The sequence below is a fragment of the Sorex araneus genome, chromosome X, assembly GCF_027595985.1.
Source record: "Sorex araneus isolate mSorAra2 chromosome X, mSorAra2.pri, whole genome shotgun sequence".
NCBI lineage: Eukaryota > Metazoa > Chordata > Mammalia > Eulipotyphla > Soricidae > Sorex > Sorex araneus.
Genome location: NC_073313.1, coordinates 332320783 through 332341425, shown reverse-complemented (window position 1 = coordinate 332341425; position 20643 = coordinate 332320783). Strand labels below are relative to the sequence as shown.

At 47.4% G+C, this 20643-nt stretch overlaps 1 protein-coding gene across 2 annotated transcripts in view; it reads right to left on the bottom strand.

The window, feature by feature from the left end:
• Window positions 1-19936, bottom strand: part of ANXA4 (annexin A4) — a 53660-nt gene extending 33724 nt beyond the window's left edge. The window contains exon 1 of one of the 2 annotated variants that reach the window (XM_055121938.1): window positions 19845-19936. The gene's annotated coding sequence lies outside the window, so the exon portion shown is untranslated. Of the gene's footprint in view, window positions 1-19529; window positions 19662-19844 lie in introns of those variants that run through there. The other variant, XM_004609151.2, reaches the window with a different exon arrangement.
• Window positions 19937-20643: the final 707 nt, after the last annotated feature.

Sequence of the window (20643 nt, the reverse complement as noted above, 5' to 3'; positions counted from 1 at the left end):
TTAAAGAAAAATGTAGATTATCTATCAGCAATCAAGCTCCACACAAAAAACCATCAGAGGATTATTTTGAAGTATTTGCCAAAGCCCTGTTTTGTTGTTTGGTTGGTTGTGTTTTGGGGCCACAGCCAGTGACGCTCAGTGGCAACTCCTGGTTCATTCTCAGGAATCACTTCTGGCAGTTCTCAGTGGGATACATGAGATGCTGGGGATTGAACCTGGGTCAGTGGTGTGTAAGAAAAGTGCCCTAACGACTGTACTATCGGATCTGTACTGTCACCCTCTCTTCCACCCCTCACCCACCCCGACTGTCTTAAAGAAAGAGTACAGTTGGAAAGGCACTTGCCTAGCATACAGTATACCAAGGTTCACTCCCCGCCCCCTCCACGTATGGTTCCAGTGCACTGCAGGATATAGCCCCCTCCCCCATCCCACACACACCCCCAAAAGACACAACTGCCCTTCAAGGAAAGGGTGGCCCATACCCAGGATTCAGTTTTCAGGCGCCAAATATTTCTCCACTGTGAAATCTCCACTTTGTTCTGACTTTATAGTTGCCAAGCAACTTTGTCTTCCCCTGTGGCCTTGTTGACATAGCACTGGGACATTGAAGATTTAGTCCAAATAACATTTATATTTCTCAGTGTAAATAAAGAAATGAGCGCATCTATTTGTGGATGTGTGGGTGTGGTTAATCTATAAATACAAGCTTTCTCTTGATTGGGCTGGAGGATAGCACAGCAGGCAGGGCGTTTGCCTTGCACATGGTCGACCCAGGTTCGATTTCTCTGTCCCTCTCGGAGAGCCCGGCAAGCTACCGAGAGTATCCCGACCGCATGGCAGAGCTTGGCAAGCTACCCATGGTGTATTCGATATGCAAAAAACAGTAACAAGTCTCACAATGGAGATGTTACTGGTGCCCACTGGAGCAAATCAATGAGCAACAGGATGACAGTAATACAGTGATACAGTCTCTTGATTGGCTGCTGATACATCCTACCAGATGCTTCATGGTGATGAAGTCAACCTGGGGCTCTCCAACTTCTCCTGGAAGCCCAGTTCTTTATAATCACCCACATCCCGAGACAGGAACACTCTTCCTAACAGCAGGATTTACAGTCCCAGTGACTTGTTCTTACTGACCCGTTTCCTCAGATCACAAGAGAGTCATTTACGCTTTACCTTTGGAACATGCTCTCATCTGATATCCCTCAGAATGACACACTTTTGTCTCTAGCCTGGAGCTGTGAGGTGGGCCTGATTGCACCTCACAAGCACTGAAGTTTTCAAAAGTAAGAAATCAGATAACGAAAGCAACTTTTTCCCCTCAGAGCTTAGATCTTTGGAGAGATTAAAGTGGGATTTCAGTGCAGATAAAAACATTTTCAGGGGACCAGATGGATTGTATAGAGGGTAGGGTGCTTGGTTTACGCGCGATCCACCTGGGTTCAATCCCCCCAAATATATAAAATATATATAGTTTGTATTTTTTAAAAAATAATTTATATTTTATATGTAAATGCATTTTATATGTAACTTAAAACAACCTCCCTCCTCTGTCATTCCATATCTTGACAAATTCTATCAGTTGTTTTTTTTGTTTTGTTTTGTTTTTTGTGTCACACCTGGAAATGCACAGGGGTTACTCCTAGCTCTGCACTCAGTAATTACTCCTGGCAGTGCCCGGGGGACTATATGGGATGCTGGAAATTGAACCCGGGTCGGCCGCGTGCAAGGCATACACCCTGCCCACTGTGCTATCGCTCCAGCCCTCCTATCGAAGTCTTGACCTCTGACTTCTTTGTCCAGAAGGTAGGAGACAAAATGCCGCCCAGCTACTTATTAAGCTCCTAAACAGCCATGATCCAGAGACACACAAACAAATCTCAGGACCAAGCAGCTCACTGCAGAGATCTCTCCAGACCATCGTCACTAAAATTTTAGAAATCCAAAAGCGCATGGCTGCTCTTGTGGCTGCGTGACATTATATGCTACCCATACAAGCAATACCAAACAAATTCTCTAGCATTGCCTTTTCGGCAGGTTTGAGCGGTGGTGGGAAAATTCCAAGTAATAAGGGTGGAACAGGTTTCAAAATACTGAATGTAATCAAAGTAGAGAGAATATTGTGGAAATTGCCTGCCACATGGTCAGGGGAAGGGCTGGGATTAGGCAGGGGGGATCCGGGGGATTTTGGTGGTGGAAAATGTGCACTGGTGAAGGGATGGGGATTTGGTCATTGTATGACCAAAAACTCAAACATGAAAGCTTTGTAACTATATCTCACAGTAATTAAAAAAAAAAAGGTAGGAAAAAGGAGGAAAGAATATTTAGTTTGAACCCATCCTAGATGGTCCCCTGAGCCCTGCTTAGTGACCCCTGAGCACAGAGCCCGGAGTGAGCCCTAAGCACCGCTGGATGTGACCCGAAAACAAAACCAAAAAATATTTTCAAATATACCACCAAAGGCAAAGGAAGCCAGCTAAATGAATGCAGGAAACTCACTTGTTAAGAGATTTTAGGGAAGAACCTATTCCAGCCCAGCACCTGGCAAGCAACTTATTTAACAGTCTGCAGTTCAAACTTATAGCCTCTATTCACAGCACTGTGGGGAACAGTAATAACAATTTTAACCTATCAGTCAGTTTCATACCTATTTTATATATAACTTAAAACATCTTCCTTCTTCTGTCATTCCATATCTTGACAAATCCTATAGAAGTCTTTACCTCTGACTTCTTTGTCCAAAAGGTCAGAGGAAGGAGGAAAAGAATATTTAGTAAATACGTTATCTTAACCCACCAATAACCTTTGGAATCACAATTATTATCTCCATTTTGCAGACAAGATAGATGATAACACAATAAGAGCTGTCCAGAGGAAAGGCTGTTTCTGTTTCTCTCCCTCTCTTCTCCTTCCCTCTCTCTCTCTCTCTCTCCCCCCCTTTCCCTTCCTCCTTCCCTCCCTTCCTTCATTCCTCGAGATAAGATTAGAAAAATCTAAAGTACAAAGGAAGTCCTCAATGACTCAATGATAGCTGGAGATCTGGTTGGGTCCTGCACTCCAAGCTCAACACTTGCCTTACTGAATATCTGTTTCCTTCCCCTAACACTTCTGTTTCCCCAGTCTGGCCGGCTCCAGTGGGTCACAACTCAGAGCACACTGCAATAAATTTTGAAAACTTTACTCCCTTGTTTCTGGAAACTGATCCCCTTACAGTATATAAACCTTCAAAGTTTCATAGGTAATTTTCTTTCATTATTTGAGCAACTCCTTATAGAGTGGCACAGCTTATAGAGATCTTTGGGCATCTGGGTTTTTACTGGTGATGGCATTTTTGTTTTGCCTTTTCCATTTTTCCTTTTCATTATAACAAATGATCTGGATTTGGGCCAGTAGTCATAGATACGAAAAGCAGACAGATTGGGAACATCAATTATTACTCATACTCATGGGACCAAGCCTATGTTTTATGCACATTCATTCATTCATTCATTCATTCATTCAATTAACACCATGGTCTGAATGCCTGCCCCTGGCCATCATCCAGGTGCTAGAAGGTACAAATAAATGTTGCCCTCATGCAGAAAATAGTCCCCTCTGGCCGCTCTTGCCTGTTCAAGAGTTGCCCATCTTTAAAACTATCCTGGGCCGGGGTAATGGCTCCGTGGGTTGGAGTATCTGCTTGGCACACAAGGCCCAGTTCCACCCCCAGCACCACACTGTCCCCTGAGTTCAGAGCTGGACGCTATCCCTAAACACCCCAAAAGCAAACCAAAAAATGACAACATGCAACAAAAAATGTCCTGGAAGATGTTAACAATGCTCAGTTGAACTTGCCCCCACCTCGAAAAGACCCTCTGTAATTTTTCCGGACATCCTCCCCCACACCCCTCCTTCCCCAGCCTGAGTCATTTTCTCTCTGGTCTTGCTCAGTCCTGCACACACTGAACCCCAGCTAAGAGCCTTGGCATCACGAAAGCTGCCCTTGAGCCCCTTCTGTGAGCTGCAGCTAGGGGGACGTGCCTTTCTTTGTTATTTAAAGGTGGGGGCTCCAAGCAGCACTTGGGATACTCGGTCAACCAGGCCTAACAGTTCAATAAAACGGACACGCTGGGCCCAGTGGTATTGGGGTCAACCAGGACCACCTGATGTTGGTCAGGACCACCTGGTGTCAGGACCACCAGACACCAGGGCTGGAGCGTGGCTCCCAACACATGCCAGCCACCTGCCCTGACTGCTGAGCTATCTGCCCAGGACTCTAAATGAAACCACTAGTTTGTACCGAGTCCCTAGAGGCTTTATCAATATTACACCACATCGCATTCTCATTGGCTAGTAAAGTGGTCATGAGCACGTAAGTTTCAGCCAGGCTGAGAAGGCCATGGGGGGCATGTAGCTCGCAGCCCAGCACTTGCGTGGCATATGTGAGCCCCAGGATTCCACCTGTGACACCACAAGCAAAAAAACTCCAGAAAGGTGACCTAGAAGCCTTTCTATTAAACCACACAAACGCATGCACACATACACAGGGACACAACCATATAAAAGCAGGTGACACACATACACACATATATGCATATATATGTATAGAATGGTGAAAAGAACATACACCAGCAATACTAAACATATAGTAATGGAATAAAAAGTTTTAAACAGGCACACTTTTTGCCGAGTTCAATACTCTTTTGTGCTCCAAATATTTGACAAGCTAGATGTAAAGCAGCTCTAAACAATAACAAAGGGCTGGAGAGATAGTCCAGTAGGTAGGGAGCCTGCCTTGTGCACGACTGACCTGGGTTTGATACCCTGAGCACAGAGTCAGGAGTAAGCCCTGAGCACCATCAGGTGTGGCCCCCAAGCCAAAACCGAACACACAAAAAATAACAACCCAAACCCTCAGAGGCAGACTCATCTGGTGGAAGTGGACCGCACGCTTGACTTGCTCCAGCCAAATGCGGGAACAAACTTACACTGTTTGAAGAAAGACCCCACTCTGGCCCTACACTCCCTCTATTAAGTCGGCTCACACCATGTTTCTGGGGGGACAGCAACGCACCCTGGCCTAGAATGATGCCTCTGTGAGGAAACCATGGTTGGAAGTGTGCCAGCTGAGGTAGGAATGCCACCAGACAGACCCTGGGTGGTCCCTGTAACCCGACCCAGCACCCTGAACTAATGCATAAAGGGTGGGGTGGGGGGTCATGAACCATTTAAGCACAACATCCAAGTGCCAAAGGGCAGCCTGTTACAGGGACTGGCTGATGCACAACGCGGCCAGAATCCAGTATGAAAGAAGGTCGAAATAATGAGCCCTTTGGCTACATGTCTCTGATTCCCTGCAGCAATATTAAAACTAGCCAGTATTAAAACCATCCTGAGAATGAAGGAGTGCCAGGAATACCCTCTGAGCTTCTGGTCTGAACTGAAAGCAGGATGGGCGTTCATCCAAAGTCTAAGAGGCCTTCGGCCCTGCTGGGACGTTGCCGTCTCAGGCCTGAGGGCACTATTCGCGGCAGGGCCCCTCTAGACTTGGAACACAACTACCGGGGCTGGAGCGACAGCACAACAGGTAGGGTGTTTGACTTGCACGAGGCTGACCCAGGTTTGATTCCCAGCATCCCATATGGTCCCCTGAGCACCGCCAGGAGTAATTCCTGAGTGCAGAGCCAGGAGTAACCCCTGTGTATCACCGGGTGTGACCCAAAAAGCAAAAAAAGAGGAAAAGGACACAACTACCTTTTGATCTCCCAGAGTTGCTTCCCGCCATTTCAAATCAAAATGTCAAGAAAACCATTCACTCCAACGTTGAGTTTTCAAACACAAAGAAATGAGACGAGGACTGTGGGTGAGAGGACGCTGGTTCTCAGGAAGAAGTCACTTCCACCAGCCTCGGACCATCCGGCCAGAAATGGCGTCAGGGAGCAGAGACCCAGCGTGACCTTTTGTGGACAGGAAGCAGGCCTGTCTACAGGGACTGAAAGGGTGGCCTTCTGGAGAGTGTGTGGTAAATAGTATCGGGCCCCGGGTCAGACACAATGAGATGGGAGAATTCCAGCTCTCATTCTGAGGAGAAACAGTAGTCATGCAATATGAAGAGGAGGGGGGTGTAGCTAACTTCGGGGTGGTAGCTCATGCTGCAGGATGGCTGTTCAGACATGCAGGAGCACCTCCTTCAAAGAACGCCAGGGAAAGTGGCCAAGTCTGGAAAGCCACCACTGGGATATAGGAACTCACCCCCCCCACACACACACACTTTCCAGATGTTTGATTTGAAGCAAGTTATAATCTCTCTGTACTACTTCAGTCCCCTCCTGAGTAACATGAATTGAACAATGGCTACTTTATAGAGTTGTTGGAAAGATTCATCAAGTTATTACATCAGACACAGCTCTTAAGAGCTTGCATTATGGGGGCTGGAACGATAGCCCAGAGGGTAGAGCATTTGCCTTGCACGCGGCCAACCGGGGTTCAATTCCCAGCATCCCATATGGTCCCCCAGTGCATGAGACAGGAGTAACCCCCGTGCATCGCCAGGTGTGACCCAAAAAGCAAAAAAAAAAAAAAAAAAAAAAAAAGAGTTTGCATTATCCACTCAATGTTAGCTTTCCTTTTTTATGACCACCCTCATCAAGTAATCTTTCATGACCTTATCTACATATTCCGGCATTATCTGTTTCGTTAAACCTTTTAAGGTGTGTATGACCAACACCACCCATATGAAGAACATCTGTGGTGGACAGAGTTCACACTCACGTCTACGGCACATCAACCAGGGCTTATCTGCACCACCACTTCCCCCCCGCCCCGCCACCCCGCCATCCATGTGGTCTGTCTGCTGACAAGAGTGAGTCCTGTCCCCTCCATGTCTGAGTTCTGACACTTCCCTCTGCTCACCAGATTCCCTCCTGCAACCCTATTTTTCTGCTTCTGATTCTGAGGAGTGCTGAGCCCAACAGGACCTGTAAGAACGACTTGTGACTCTAACTGAAAGCTCTATATTGTGAACGGATAGTAAGACCGAGATTGCTCGGGCCTCCTGAAGACCTGCTCTCCCAGAAGGACCCTCTGCCCGCCCAACCTCCACAACCCTCAGCCTCACAACCCCTCACAATCTCCTCCTCTCCTCTGGTTTCTGAGCCTCTAAACAAATATTCACCTGGGTCTGATGACTCCACTCAACAGCTTATTTCTGATCTAAGAGAATATATTCTTTTATCTACAGGCATGGAGTGCTTAAAATGACCTGATTGAAATCATCTGCTCAGGGGCCAGAGAGATAGATAGTACAGCAGACAGAGCACTTACTTTGCACCACACTTGGTCCTCTAAGCACTGGCAGACACGACCCCTGAACACAGAGCCAGGAGTAAGCCCTGAGCACTGTGCAGTGTGGCCCCAAAAGAAAACAAAACAAAAACAAAATACGTTTTAAAAAAATGACACAGAAAATGAGCAGAGGGCTGAGGACATGGCTTAGTGGTAGAGCTCTTGGCCTTGCATGGGTGAGACCCTGGGTTCAAATGGTCCCTTGGGCACAGAATCAGGAGTAAGCTTTGAGCATTGCTGGGTTTGGTCCAACCCCCAACAGCTACCTTTTTGAGCTTGTTAAAAAAAATTTTTTTTTAATAGAATTAACCCCTTAAGTCTCATGTGCTTTTCTGTATGTGCCTTCTATCTCAATAACAGAATATACATGTGTATACAGTTTAAGAGGCCAAAGTCTCAGCTCTGGGGCTAAAGCAATAGTACAGAGAGTAGGGCTGGGGTTGGAGCAATAGTACATCGGGCAGGGTGTTTGCCTTGCACAAGGCTGACCGGGCTGGGTCCCTGGCATCCCATATGTCCCCCCGAGTACTGCCAGGAGTGATTCCTGAGTGCAGAGCCAGGAGTAATCCGAGCATTTCTGGGTGTGACCCAAAAAGCCAAAAAAAAAAAAAAAAAAGACCAAAAACAGAGGGTAGGGCGATTTCCTGGCATGCGGCCAACCCATTTGGGTTGGATCTCCGGCATTCCATATGGTCTCCTGAGCACTATCAGGACTGATTCCTGAGTGCAGCCCTGAGTATAGTTGGACATGCCCCCATTTCCCAAAAAACATCACTGCCGCTTTGTTGCAGACAATGAGCTCTCAGGGGTGGCAGACTGCTGTGACTGATCTCCCAAATACCACGCTAAGGGCAATTCTGTAAAGCAAACCTCCACGCTGCTTTTGAATAGCATCGTAGGTAAAACCATGTCTCTTTGGGGATCACAGTTATTTATTTTTTTATTGCAGTTATTTAAATAGAAAATCTGTCCAGCACAGTTAGACTTTCACACAGAGTCACAACATCTTTCTGGGTCAATTTTCAGAGTTACTTCGAATCAAAGCTCTCAACGAAATCTCTCCTCCTTCCCACACTCCTTCAGAAACACCAGAACCAAACTCTCCCCAAGAAAGTGAGAAGCTAATACAGAAACTCAAGTTAAATGATCACACAGGACCCAGCTGATCACGAGCTCCTGGCATTGACCTCTAGTTCCTGTCTGTTCTAGCACCCAGGTTCTCCTATGGCCATTCACCCTGGTATTTGCTTATGAATCACAGACGCCAGGCAGCAATTACCACAGATTCCAAGTTCACCGACACTCTGGATCTCTTGTCATAGCAATATCTAAGTCTTACGGATAAAACAAGAATGCCTCATCAGAAAAAAAATAATAATCCCGCCTGAAGCATCTGGTCTTTCTCTTCTAATCTTTCCCAGAGACACTGAACTCTATGCCGGTTTTCTTCACGAAATCTTTTTTGGTGCAGGAAAGGAACAGGCCCAAACAAGAGACTTCACGCTCAGGAGGGAAGGGCCCTGCAGCGGGCGTGTGAGATAAGCCAGACTACTGTCCTGCTGGGTTTCATTCGCCTAGAGATAGGAAAAGAGGTTTCATGCAGTACAGCACTTTCCTCTCCAAAACCACCACCTCTGCTTGCCATGAGAAAAGAAAACTCTCTTCTCAGGTAAACAGGAAAAATAGTTGAAATTTCCTTGGATTTATAGTAGGCTCAACCTCGGTGATCAGGAAGGCAGCAGAGAATAAATATTGTCTCTTAAAGGCCTCCTTGTTTTCTGGGAACCTCCCATGTCCTGAAAATATGCAAGTTTTAGCTCTGTGGGCATTCCTCCTCCAGGCTCCGGAGCCAATCTCCTTCACTTGTCCAGGGAAGGGTTTTGTCTCCAAGTGTTTCCAGAATTCAAGCTGATTCTGGCAGAAAAACACAACACACACTGCAAAAACTCTTCCACAACCATTTTCTGACTCACAGAGGAAACTTACTTTTTCTGTTACAAGCTTCTCCCAATTTTTCAGTAAAAAATAGGAAAATATAGGGAGGCACAATTTTCATATGAAGTTCAGTAAAAAACATTCTGATAAAACCAAAAGTCTAGGGGCTGAATAAGTAGTACAGGGGTTACGGTTCTTCCCCTGCATGCAGCTGGTTCAATCCCCAGCATCATATGTGAATTTCGAGGCACCACCTCGAATATTGCCCAGGCACTGCCAGGTGTGGCCCCTAAGCCCCACAGCAAAAACAAATGGCAAAGTCTAGCCCCAATATTAGACAATGTCACAAGCTGAGAGGAACTGAAGCTAAGTTAAGGGAGATAAGAGTTGAACGGAGAGGATGGGTGCAAAGGGTCAGGGATGGGTGGGAGGGAAAAGGACAGGATAGCAGGGAAATGGGCTTGAGTTCTCCATCAGTTTTGAATTATGTCGGGATCCATCCAGAAAACCCTACTTCAGTCTACCCACCTGAGTTGAGAAGCTGTGAGGGAGCCCCATTACTGGCCTAATCACTCCCAAACCAGCCAAGAGGTACTTAAGGGGACGCTGTGGTGGTAGAGTGGGTGCAGGGGAAAGTGACCAATTAGAGGAATCCTGGTAGAAGAAGTGCATGCTGGGAAGTATAGCTCTTGTGCTCTCCCCCCCCCATTCACTCACACGTTCTCTCTCTCCCTATGTATAATATTATGCAACTCAGTAGGAAATATGAGGACATATTTTCCTCACTGTAGGAAAATATGTCACTTCAAAAGAAAAAAACGTCCAGAAATTAAGCATTGGATAGGGCACTGTATATTTGGACATTTCACTAATTACTGAATTGTATGGTGAACCTGTCAGGTACACTGTACCTTTGTTGGTATAGTTGGATTTATTTATTCACTTTGAATACATTTTATATGTACTGAAACAATTTGAATATACATATGTCTTTTTCTAATTATTAATATAAAATGCTGGGAGGCCATATGAAATCAGGGCTTGAACCAAGGGTCATGCATATGCTAGGCTTGTGATCTGTCTGGCCCCCAATCTCTTGAGCTATCTCCCTAGTTTCTAAATACATTTGTTTGGCTAGAGATGTGGCTCAAGTCATAGAGCATTTGGACTGCCTTGCATGTGTGAGGCCCTGGGTTCCATCCCAACACCACAAAAACTAGTTCTATATTTTTTTATGAAAGGTTGAAGGTTATGCTTCTGGGTGAGGAATAAGTTCGTGAAGGTCTTTTTAGCTATTGTCTCACTTGAATGCACGTGAGGAAATGTTCATAATGAAAACACTGGGGGGTGCCTTAACTCACTTGGGCTTATCCCGGGTACCATCTCTGGTACCCCCTGGGATCCCCTGTGCACCCCCAGGGGTCGCTCCTGAGGACAGAGCCAAAAATCAGTCCTTAGCAGTGCAGCGTTTAGGACCCCCAAACCAACAATTAATATATTAATTTAATTAAGATTTTAAGTTGCTAGAATTTCATTTCTATTTGTTTTCCCTCCTCCCTCCTCCTGGTTTTTAAGTGATTGACTTACTCTATGACTCATTTGTTTCCCACCCACTAAACTTAGCCACAACCTCTCCCTTTTTTAGGCACAGCTATTTGCACAGGGCTATACTTCAGTGAAGAAAAGTTTCCTTGGAAAATTCCGAGTAACTGGCACTCCTTTCCTAAGAACAGTCTCCAACACTGCCCCACCAAAAAGATGCATAAAAGCCAGAGTGAGCTGATCATCTTTCTCCGAGAAGAAGAACTAGTACAATTAGGTGCCACTCCACACCAGTGGGTGCCCAGATAGGATGGGAAGGACATGGCCACCTGGGCAACTAGAGCAATGGCAAGTGCCAGTCCCTCCTTTATCCTCCAGACTCCAACCCTGTCTACCAGCACTAGCTCATTCCCGCATAAAATTGAGAGTCACAGTTCTGGAAGGATTTCTGCAAGAAATTCCACTATAGCCTGCTTCCCCAATAAGAGAAATTTCTTGAGCTGGAGAGAGAGTACAGGAAGTAGGGTGCTTTCCTGGCATATGGCAGGCCCCAGTTGGAATCCCAGAACCACATATGGTCCCGTTAGCACCATCAGGAGTAATCCCTGATCACAGAGCCAGGAATAAGAACAGAGCACTATCAGGCATGACCCATAAGCCTACCCACTCAAAAAAAAAGGAAAGCTTATTGAGTTTAGAGATTGCATCTAGAAAACCAGGAAAGTAGGTAGTACCTCACGCCCCAGGAATGAATGGAGACTGGCCCAGGCAATCCCTCTCCAACTTTGCAATTATTGCTCAGAATGGTTTATGAGTCTGATTTATGTGACATACTTCTACCAATGAAAAAATAAAGATAAACTTGCATAACGTTTGGGACAAGCATCCCCCAGGGATGAAAAGGATAGAATCAGTCTGCCCATTCTCCTACTTCTTTCAGGCCATGAACATTATCTTAATAAAGTTAAAGAAAGATCCTAAGTCGAGGCCGAAGATCAGGGATCAAGGTGCTCACCTTGCATGTGGCCAATCCCTGTTTGATCGCTGGCACCACGTATAATCCCCTGATCACGGACCCAGAAATTAGGCCTAAAAAGAGCTGGGTGTGGTCCCCAAACCACAGACACTCACACACACACACACACACACACACACACACACACACACACAGGATCCTAAGTAATATTATTAAGGGCCTAAGTATGGTATTTAGGAGGAAGTTCTTAATCCTGAGTGTGCGCAAAAGTCATCTGGAAAGTGTTTAGAAATACTTTTTTTTTAAGGGCCAGTGATGTGACTCAGTGTAGAGCACGTGCATGTGTGAGTCTCTGGGCTCCATCTGTTACACCATAAGGCCCCCTCAACCCCCACCCCCAGCACCACCAGGAAAGAAATACAAATTTGGGGGAAGTGGGCTCTAGAGCTGGAGTCTACATCCTGGGTGGAAACTAACTGAACCAAGTTTCAGTGGTTCTTTTCAGATCCCGCCCTGGCCCTGAATCTCATGGCGGCAGCCCCTGCCTTAGCTCCTGTTCCAGAACTCCACTCACTGTGTGTGCGGGCCCGACTCCAAGAGTGCTGTTGTCCCCATCACATAGGGGCTAGATTTAGGAGAGAAACTGAGCTGGAGTTCTCATCTGCTTCCAAGGAGCATATAAATCTAGTAAGAGAAACTAAAAAACATCTGCAATCCAGTGACAAAATCCTGGATGGCAAAAAACAAGATCAGAGCTGCAGGGAGGGGTGGGGGACAGAGAAAATCCCGCATTGTTCCTTTTCCCTGTCACATTCCCCACCCACCTAAGAGACAAAAACCTTTCATTATGACAAAGGAAACAATTTCTATAGGGAAAGAGTTTTTGCAGTCACTGGAAAGAACAGTCTAAATGGGACCTCAGCTGTGATAAGGAGTGATAAGTATCGTTTGGAAAAGAGAAACTTCATTTGGAATTGGGCTGGAGTTTTCAGGACATCAAATAAGCCTGAGGAGGCAAAAGCTGAAAAGTTGTTCTCAAAAAAAGGTTCATTTGGGGCCGGAGAGATAATGCAGCAGGTAGGTTGCCTTGCACACTGCTGACCAGGGTTCACTCCCTGGCATCCCATAGGGTCCCGGAGTAGCACCAGGAATAATTCCTGAGGCAAAGCTAAATAACCCTTGAGCATTGCTGGGTGTGACCCCCAAACCAAAATAAAATAAAATTAAATTAAATTAAAAAGCCTGATTTGCAGCAGACTAGTCTTGGATGGAGCCATAGCACAGCGGGTAGGGCATTTGCCTTGCACACAGCTGACCCGGATTCAATTGCTCCGTCCCTCTCGGACAGCCCAGCAAGATACCAAGAATATCCTGCCCACACAGCAGAGCCTGGCAAGCTACCCGTGGTGTATTCTATATGCCAAAAACAGTAACAACAAGTTTCACAATGGAGATGTTACTGGTGCCCACTCGAGCAAATTGATGAACAATGGGATGACAGTGATACAGTGATACAGTCTTGGAGGTTGGATCCCATTTTCCCGACCCGGCATGAGGCACCCCTTTGAGAATCACCCACTAAGTGTGAGGCCAGAGACTGGGGCTGCACAGATACCACCCCCAATTCAACGTTGAGGGGAAGGACCCAGACCCATAATCAGACACAGGAAGGCCAGAACATTTCCGGGAGAGGGGGCTACAGAGAAAGAGAACCCTGAGCCCAGGTGATCTGGGAAGAAAACTATCCGAGCTAAACCCTGAGTAGTTTGCCTGATGCAGGACTGGGAAGTAGGGTGTTTCATTTCTCCAACACTGACTCTGTCTGTATTTCCTTCTTGGTATACCGTATGCTTTCTTCTTAACAACAACAAAAAAATACCTATTACTGACCTATCCTAAGCACTGGAACAGCTGCAGAAGAAATCAGGGACTTACAATCCACACCAGCAGCTCTTACAGTGGGTTCTAGGACCAGATCTCAACACTGTCCCCCTCAGCTCACAGAGCTCTGCCTTTGGCTCTGCAGTTATTCTTGGTGGCGCTCAGACAACCATACGGAGTGCTAGAGATCGGACCCAGGTCTCTTGCATGCAAAGCAAATAAGCAAATGATCAGATCAAACCTGAGTCCAATCCCCAGCACCCCAAATGGCCCTGAGCACTGCCTGGAGTGATCCCTGAGCATAGAGCCAGAGTGATCCCAGAGCACTACCAGGTGTGGCCCCCCTCACCCCCAGAAAGACTACACCAATTTGCTTACCTCCCAAAAATAGTGATTCTACCCTTGAATCGCTAGTGCCTGTTGCAACTACAAAAGAAAAATAAAATCTTTAGCCATCTGAAATGGGCTGGAGACTTCCTACCTCACTCCTGAAGACACTTCCTAAGGAGCAGAGAAAATGCCTCTCCCACCTTCAGCGGTGGCCCCAAGTCTTGTCCCCACAGGGAGTGGCCGCCAGGACAAAAGCTGTGCCTTGTCCTAGTCCACTGTCTGCCCTCCCCTCATCAAATCTTTCCACCTGTCTTTCCATGCCAATTCTCCATTTGAAACCTCTTACCCTATATGACAGTGACAGAGCATTGGGAAGAGACGCGGACTGCCAAGTTCAGATCCTGGCTGGAACACTTTCTAGTAGGTGACAGTTGAGTATGCACTCAGCTGTCCTGTGCCTCAGTTTTCCTCATCTGTACATATAAGGGATGATCCTACTAGCACTCATCTGATAGGGGTGAAAATTTAATCAAATCACAAACCAGGTGCTCGGGTGAGGGTCAACCCCACCGGAAGCACTTGGTGAACATAGTTATCAGCACCTGAAGCACAGAGGTTCCCACATGGAGGAACAGTGCTCGCAAAGACCAGGTCACAGTCGGGCAAAGGACGGGAGTGTGCACTGACAGCAAGGCAGGCCCCTCAGTGCCCACGACCTGCATCACTGCCAGGACTCGGCCTGTCACACAGCCCTGCACCAACAGGTCTCTCGACTCTACACGCCACAACAGGTCCCAGCTACCTCGTCCCTCTGCTCCAGCAGCAAAAGTATACGAAACCCATCAGACCCTGTACATACACGGCTTTCCTCCATGCAGTTCAAAGCACATTATGTTCTTTGGGGAGCCTGTGGAAGGTTCCAAATGAATAAGTCACCTCATTGGAATGGATGGCAAGGATGAGGAACTAGCACTTCATCTCACTGGGCACTGATAAAAAACTGCAGCTTTCTCATTGTGTGCAAATAAGAATGTATACGGTCACATGCACATCTACGCTGAGGTCAGAAAATGTGACCATCATGCACTCTTCACTCCTGCCTCTTCAGCCACTTTCTACAAACAGTGTGAAGTGGCTCTACAATTCTATTTGGGGAAGTCAATGGTAACTGTGCTGGGGATGGCTTCAAGCGTTAGAGTCTGCTTTGCATATGGTAGCCCCAGGTCTCCTCCTTGACATCACATGGTCCCTTAAGCACTGCTGTGAGAGACCCCTGAGGACCAAACTGGGAGAAACCTCCAGCATCACAGGATGTGACTAAACAAAGAAGTCAACAATATATAAACATGATGAAAAAAATTTTTTTATTTGTACAAAAAGGTATACAGAGATAAACCTATATGAACACTCCCATCCCACCTCCCTGGCAGTGACCAGTGTTAAAGATTTCTTAAGTGTCCTCTCCTAAGTATTTAATGCAATAAGAAGCATATAAAAATATAGGTAACGACCACCATTCTTACATATAGTATGGGAGCAAGGTCCGGAGGGCTCAGGGCTCAAAGTGCCTGCCTTGAGCATGAGTCTGACTTGCACATGTAGCTCTGCTGGCAGAGGAGCGCAAGCATCGCAACTAAAGTGGCACGAGTCAGGGCAAACACCAGGACCAAAGACATTTGAGCACTGTGGCCTAGAGTGCAACCCTGCAAGTACTACAAGAAGGTGTAGGAGCTCCACAACCAAGCATGTACAATTATCAGTCATCACAACACGGCAAAAAGGCAAAGGGAAGAGAGGATACAACTCTTAAAAAAAAGGGGCCGGGCATTATTCCAAGAAAACCTGTACTTCCCTTTTGAAAAAGTACCATAGCAATAACATTCTTTATCTGATTCTACCAACCTCATCATTAACAGCTGCATAAATATTCCATAATTTAACCAATGTCTTACTAAGAGATATTTAAGTTGTATTCAGTTTTATCTACTGCGAAACAACACTGCCATGTGTATGTCCTATATACATATCTCCATATATCTCCATAGATAGCTCTATCTTCAGGATAAGTCCCTAAAATTCAAACTGCTAGAATAATGCATTTTTAATTTTTATGGTGTGTGTGTGAAAGAGAGAGAGAGTGGGGGAAGAGAGAGAGAGAGAGAGAGAGAGAGAGAGAGAGAGAGAGAGAGATTTCTCTCCTGCGTAGAGACTCCAAGAAGCCAATAATGCACTTTTTCCATTCTGACACACAGTGCCAGGACAATTATTAACATGATGCCTACATACCTGCTAGGAATGCATGGATGGGTTTGGAAAAGTTCTTGTAACCCCTTGAAACTATGAAAAATGTGAAACATGTGTTTACTCTTTTGGAGAGAGGATCATGGCTTTAATCTATCTCAAAGGAGCCTGTGACTCTTAACAAGTCTGAGTACCAGTGAGTCAACAGGTCCTTGTGGAGCATCAGAGATAGCAAGAGCAGAAACTTAAGTTTCAGAAGCCCAGAAAATGCCTCCCTGAATCCCCTGCAAAGAAAAAAGGGGCAAATGCTTGGCTGATAAAACCAATTCTTTTATTAAGGACCTCTTAGCAGGGGGGTTGAATTATATAGAAACCCGAAGTCTTTGCTTCTCCTCACCACTGGGTCCCTTCCTTGCTGGTAACAATTCCATGTTATCCTTGGTAGGAAGGAAAGTTAAGAGCTTTATTTTATTTATTTATTTATTTGGCTTTTTGGGTCACACACACCCGGCGTTGCACAGAGATTACTCCTGGCTCATGCACTCAGGAATTACTCCTGGAGGTGCTCGGGGGACCATATGGGATGCTGGGAATGGAACCCGGGTCGGCCGTGTGCAAGGCAAACGCCCTACCTGCTGTACTATTGCTCCAGCCCCGGGAAGTTAAGAGCTTTAACCCTAGGAATGAATCCATAGAGACTAGGTGGTAGGTCCTTATGATGACTTGACAAAGGTCCCCGCATGGGCCTCTGGCTGCTCATAATGTGGTTGTTTTATCTAGGCCTAAAGGGTTTATGATATTTGATGACAGTGGGGAAGAGAGTTGATGGAGTAATCAAAAAAGTAATTAGTCTGCCCTTTTACAAAGTAATTAGTTGGTCTTTGGCAGTAATTTAACCCTGCTGCTAACTGCAAACACCACTTTCTTGGTTTTATTCAGACAAAGGAGCAGTATTGCCATTTACTGACCTCAAACCTCTTGAACCCTTCCAAAAGAATTCTTTGAAAGTGGTCTTTTAGGTTTCCATAGCAAAAGCTCTCAGTCTTGTCAAACACAATCCAACACCAACAACTTAACTCCCAATAAAACCAACAAGCCTAGAAACCCTAAAATCCCGGAGCAACTAAGCCAAATATAATACATTTCAATTGAGTTTTAAAGCAAATTTTAAAAACTTTTATTTTTTTTATTTTTTGGCTTTTGGGGTCACACCTGGTGATGCACAGGGGTTACTCCTGGCTCTGCACTCAGGATTTACTCCTGGTGGTGCTCAGGGGGCCATATGGGATGCTGGGAATAGAACCCGGGTTGGCTGCATATAAGGCAAATGCCCTACCCGCTGTGCTATCGCTCCAGCCCCAAAATTTTATTGTTGTTGTTTTCTTTCTGGGCCACACAGGGCAGTGTTGGAGACAGCTGAGTGATCTACCCAGATACAACTAAAAAAACCTTTAGCTGAAACTCCAGTTGGTCTTGGGGTGTCAAGCTCTGTGAATCCATGAGGTCCAATCTTATGTAAGAGGTGCAATAAAGAGTTCTCCGTGAGAATGAAGGCAATTCTGGCCTTTTTCCCTTTACCCAGAGTTTATAGCATAATCACAGGCTTTAAAGCCCTCAAGTCTTCTGTTTGTGTTAATGCTTTACTCAATTAACAACATCCTTCTCTAAGAGTTTTTAAACCTCAGTTTCTCAAGTCCAATAAACATCGAAATTACAATTAGTCAGAGAGTGTATTAAATATGCAGATTCCTGGGCCCTAGCCTGTCACCATGGATCCAAAAGTAGGTGGAATGGGGCAAGAAGCAGCTTTTAGAATTCATCTTTCTGGGGGTTCCCAGCTGGTGCTCCGGGGACCCAGAGTCACTCCTGGCAATATTCAGCCCAGCGGGCCAGAGGTTCAGTGCAGGAGCCTGAGGCTGCCAGGTACTTGGGCCCTTAGTGCTGGTACTGAGGATACCCAGGGTACCCCACCACGCTCGGAGGCGATTCTGGGGGCTTCTTGGGCCACACTCAGCAGTACTGGGGGGCTCTCCTGGCTACCCTCAGGGATACTCGAGGGCACTCCATGTGGGGCCATATACTCTCTCTGGCCCTGAAGGCCTTAGTTTAATCTCCCCTTCACTCATCCTTTCACTCCACCAGGTCCCACATCCCATGCTCTTGCCAGCTCCACCGTCACCCAGCCTACAGGCTTCAACTTCAGCTTCCTTAACCAACACCAGCACTGAAAATTGTGCTTTCTGGCTACCTGGTCGCTTCACTAAATACAGACAAAACTTCTTTCACTAAATACATCCAAACAAAGTGTTTCTTACACATCTAGGGGGAAAATTCACAAAACACCCTCGATCCAGAAGCCTACAGTGTGTACAGCACCTACCTGTGTGAGTATCCCCCAAACAAAAGGCATCTATCCTCAGCTTAATGTAGGGGATCTAGCTCTGGCCGGAGAGGGAGCTGGGAAGAGAGCAGGTTTGGGCTAGCTAGGGTGACCACTTTTTCATTGCTCTCCTCTCTGTCCTGCTTGCTCTAGTACCTCAGAAGAGATCCACAGTCATGTGGCAACAGAAGAAGGAGGCAGAGGATCCTAGGATTGAGAGGCAGGTGAGAGGATGAATTTGGTGATGAGGACTACCCTTTCCAAAACTCCAGGCTGGAGAAACCAGACACCCACCCACCCACGTTTAATTAATAATAACAATAATAATAATAAAGTGAGCTACTCTGGAGCCACAAGGCTCAACATAAAATAAAAATCCGCACAGGACACTTGAATCTGCCGTTTTGGGCAGACTCTAGAAGTAGCTTCTTAGGCTGCCAAGTCTCTAGCCAGCCAAAGGCATGTTGAAAGAAAGGGCGAGCCCGCGGCTCGGCAACAGAATCCGGGATCTCCTTCCTAATAACAGATTCCACGTGTCGGGCACCGTGCCCAGGGGCGAGGGAGAAGGCTGGACAGCAGGAGAAAAGAGCTTCTTAGAAAAGGGAAGGAATGAAAAGTCAAAGTCAAGACTTCAGTGTTAGACGGGATCGGTTCCGAGCGACGCTAACTCAGTCGCTACTTTTCAATGCCCCAAGCCGGCGCCGGGCGTGGCCCCGACTGGCACTGCCCTGGGCTCCCGGGGGCGGCTCTGGGATCCCTCCCGGCGCCCCGAGGCCGCTTTGCCCTTCTCTCGGCCCGGGGTGGGGGAGGGCAGGGAGACCCGGCCGGCCTCTGGCCCGAGGCCAGCCCCAGCGCCGCTGCCCAGCAGCCCCACCCCTGCCCCGCGCATCCAAGACCCCCGGCCCCGGGCCCACCTACCGCGCGTGCAGGACCCGTCTGCGCTCCGCTGTGGCCGCCGAGTCACACCCTAGTCGGGGCGGGCAGCGGGTCTTATCCCCAGCGGACCCGCCCCGCTGCGGGGTGGAGACTGAGCCCGAGTTCCTGGACGGGCCGCTGCCCACGGGACCGGAAAATCCTCCCGAGCGGCCGCGCACCTGGAGCCGGGGCCGCGGGCGGGGGCTGGGCAGAGCCCAGCCGGGCCGGGAGCATCCCCCTCCCCCCGCTCCCTGGGACGGACCCGCGGGACTCTCCAGGCCTCCGGGCTTCCCCCCTGCCTCTCCCGGATGCACAGACCTGGGAGCAGAGGGGCACCGCTCAGCCACCCGCGCACCTGTCTACACGGACCCCGAGGGTCGCAGGTGCCCCGGGCGCTCCCACACCCTCCCAGGTCCAGGTCCCAGGGCATCTTCCTCCGGGCCCGCTAGGCGAAGCTTCCTCCTTGGGAAACCACTTTCTCAGGCCGAGACTGTGGCCCAAAAAGTGGAAAGGAGAGGGCGGCGGGGGCAGGGGCTTCGGGTGCCTGGGCAGCGTGGCAGGGGGCGGGGCTGGTGGTGGTGTAGCTCTGCAGGCAAACCACATAGGCAACAACACCGAAAACACGAGATCCTGCGGGGGAGGAGGGAATGTGGGGACACAAGGGAAGGGAAGTTGACACTGGGGCTGGGGATTAGTGCTGAAACACTGAGCCTAAAATTCAGTTATCAACGTTGTCAATCACGGTTCTTTAACATATATTCACATATATTTAATTTTTTATTAGTGAATTACCATGAGGTACAGTTACAGACTTACAGGCTTTCGTGCTTGCATTTCTGTATATTTAATTTTAAGTGTAAAGGAAGGTCCAGAAGGCCCATGTGCCAAAGGTTCATGTGCCACACTTTCCCTCGAATACAAACACTTCCCAAGTGTGACAGTAACACACACACACACACACACACACACACACACATACACACACAGGCTCTGCAATGTCCAGTGTATTGTGTCTGCCTCCTACGAGGGGCTGGGAGCCCTTTTGAGGCACTAAAGGTGCTGAGATCACACACAGATGGGTGCTCTGTAAATGCCAAAAACTTGATGATGTTGTTGT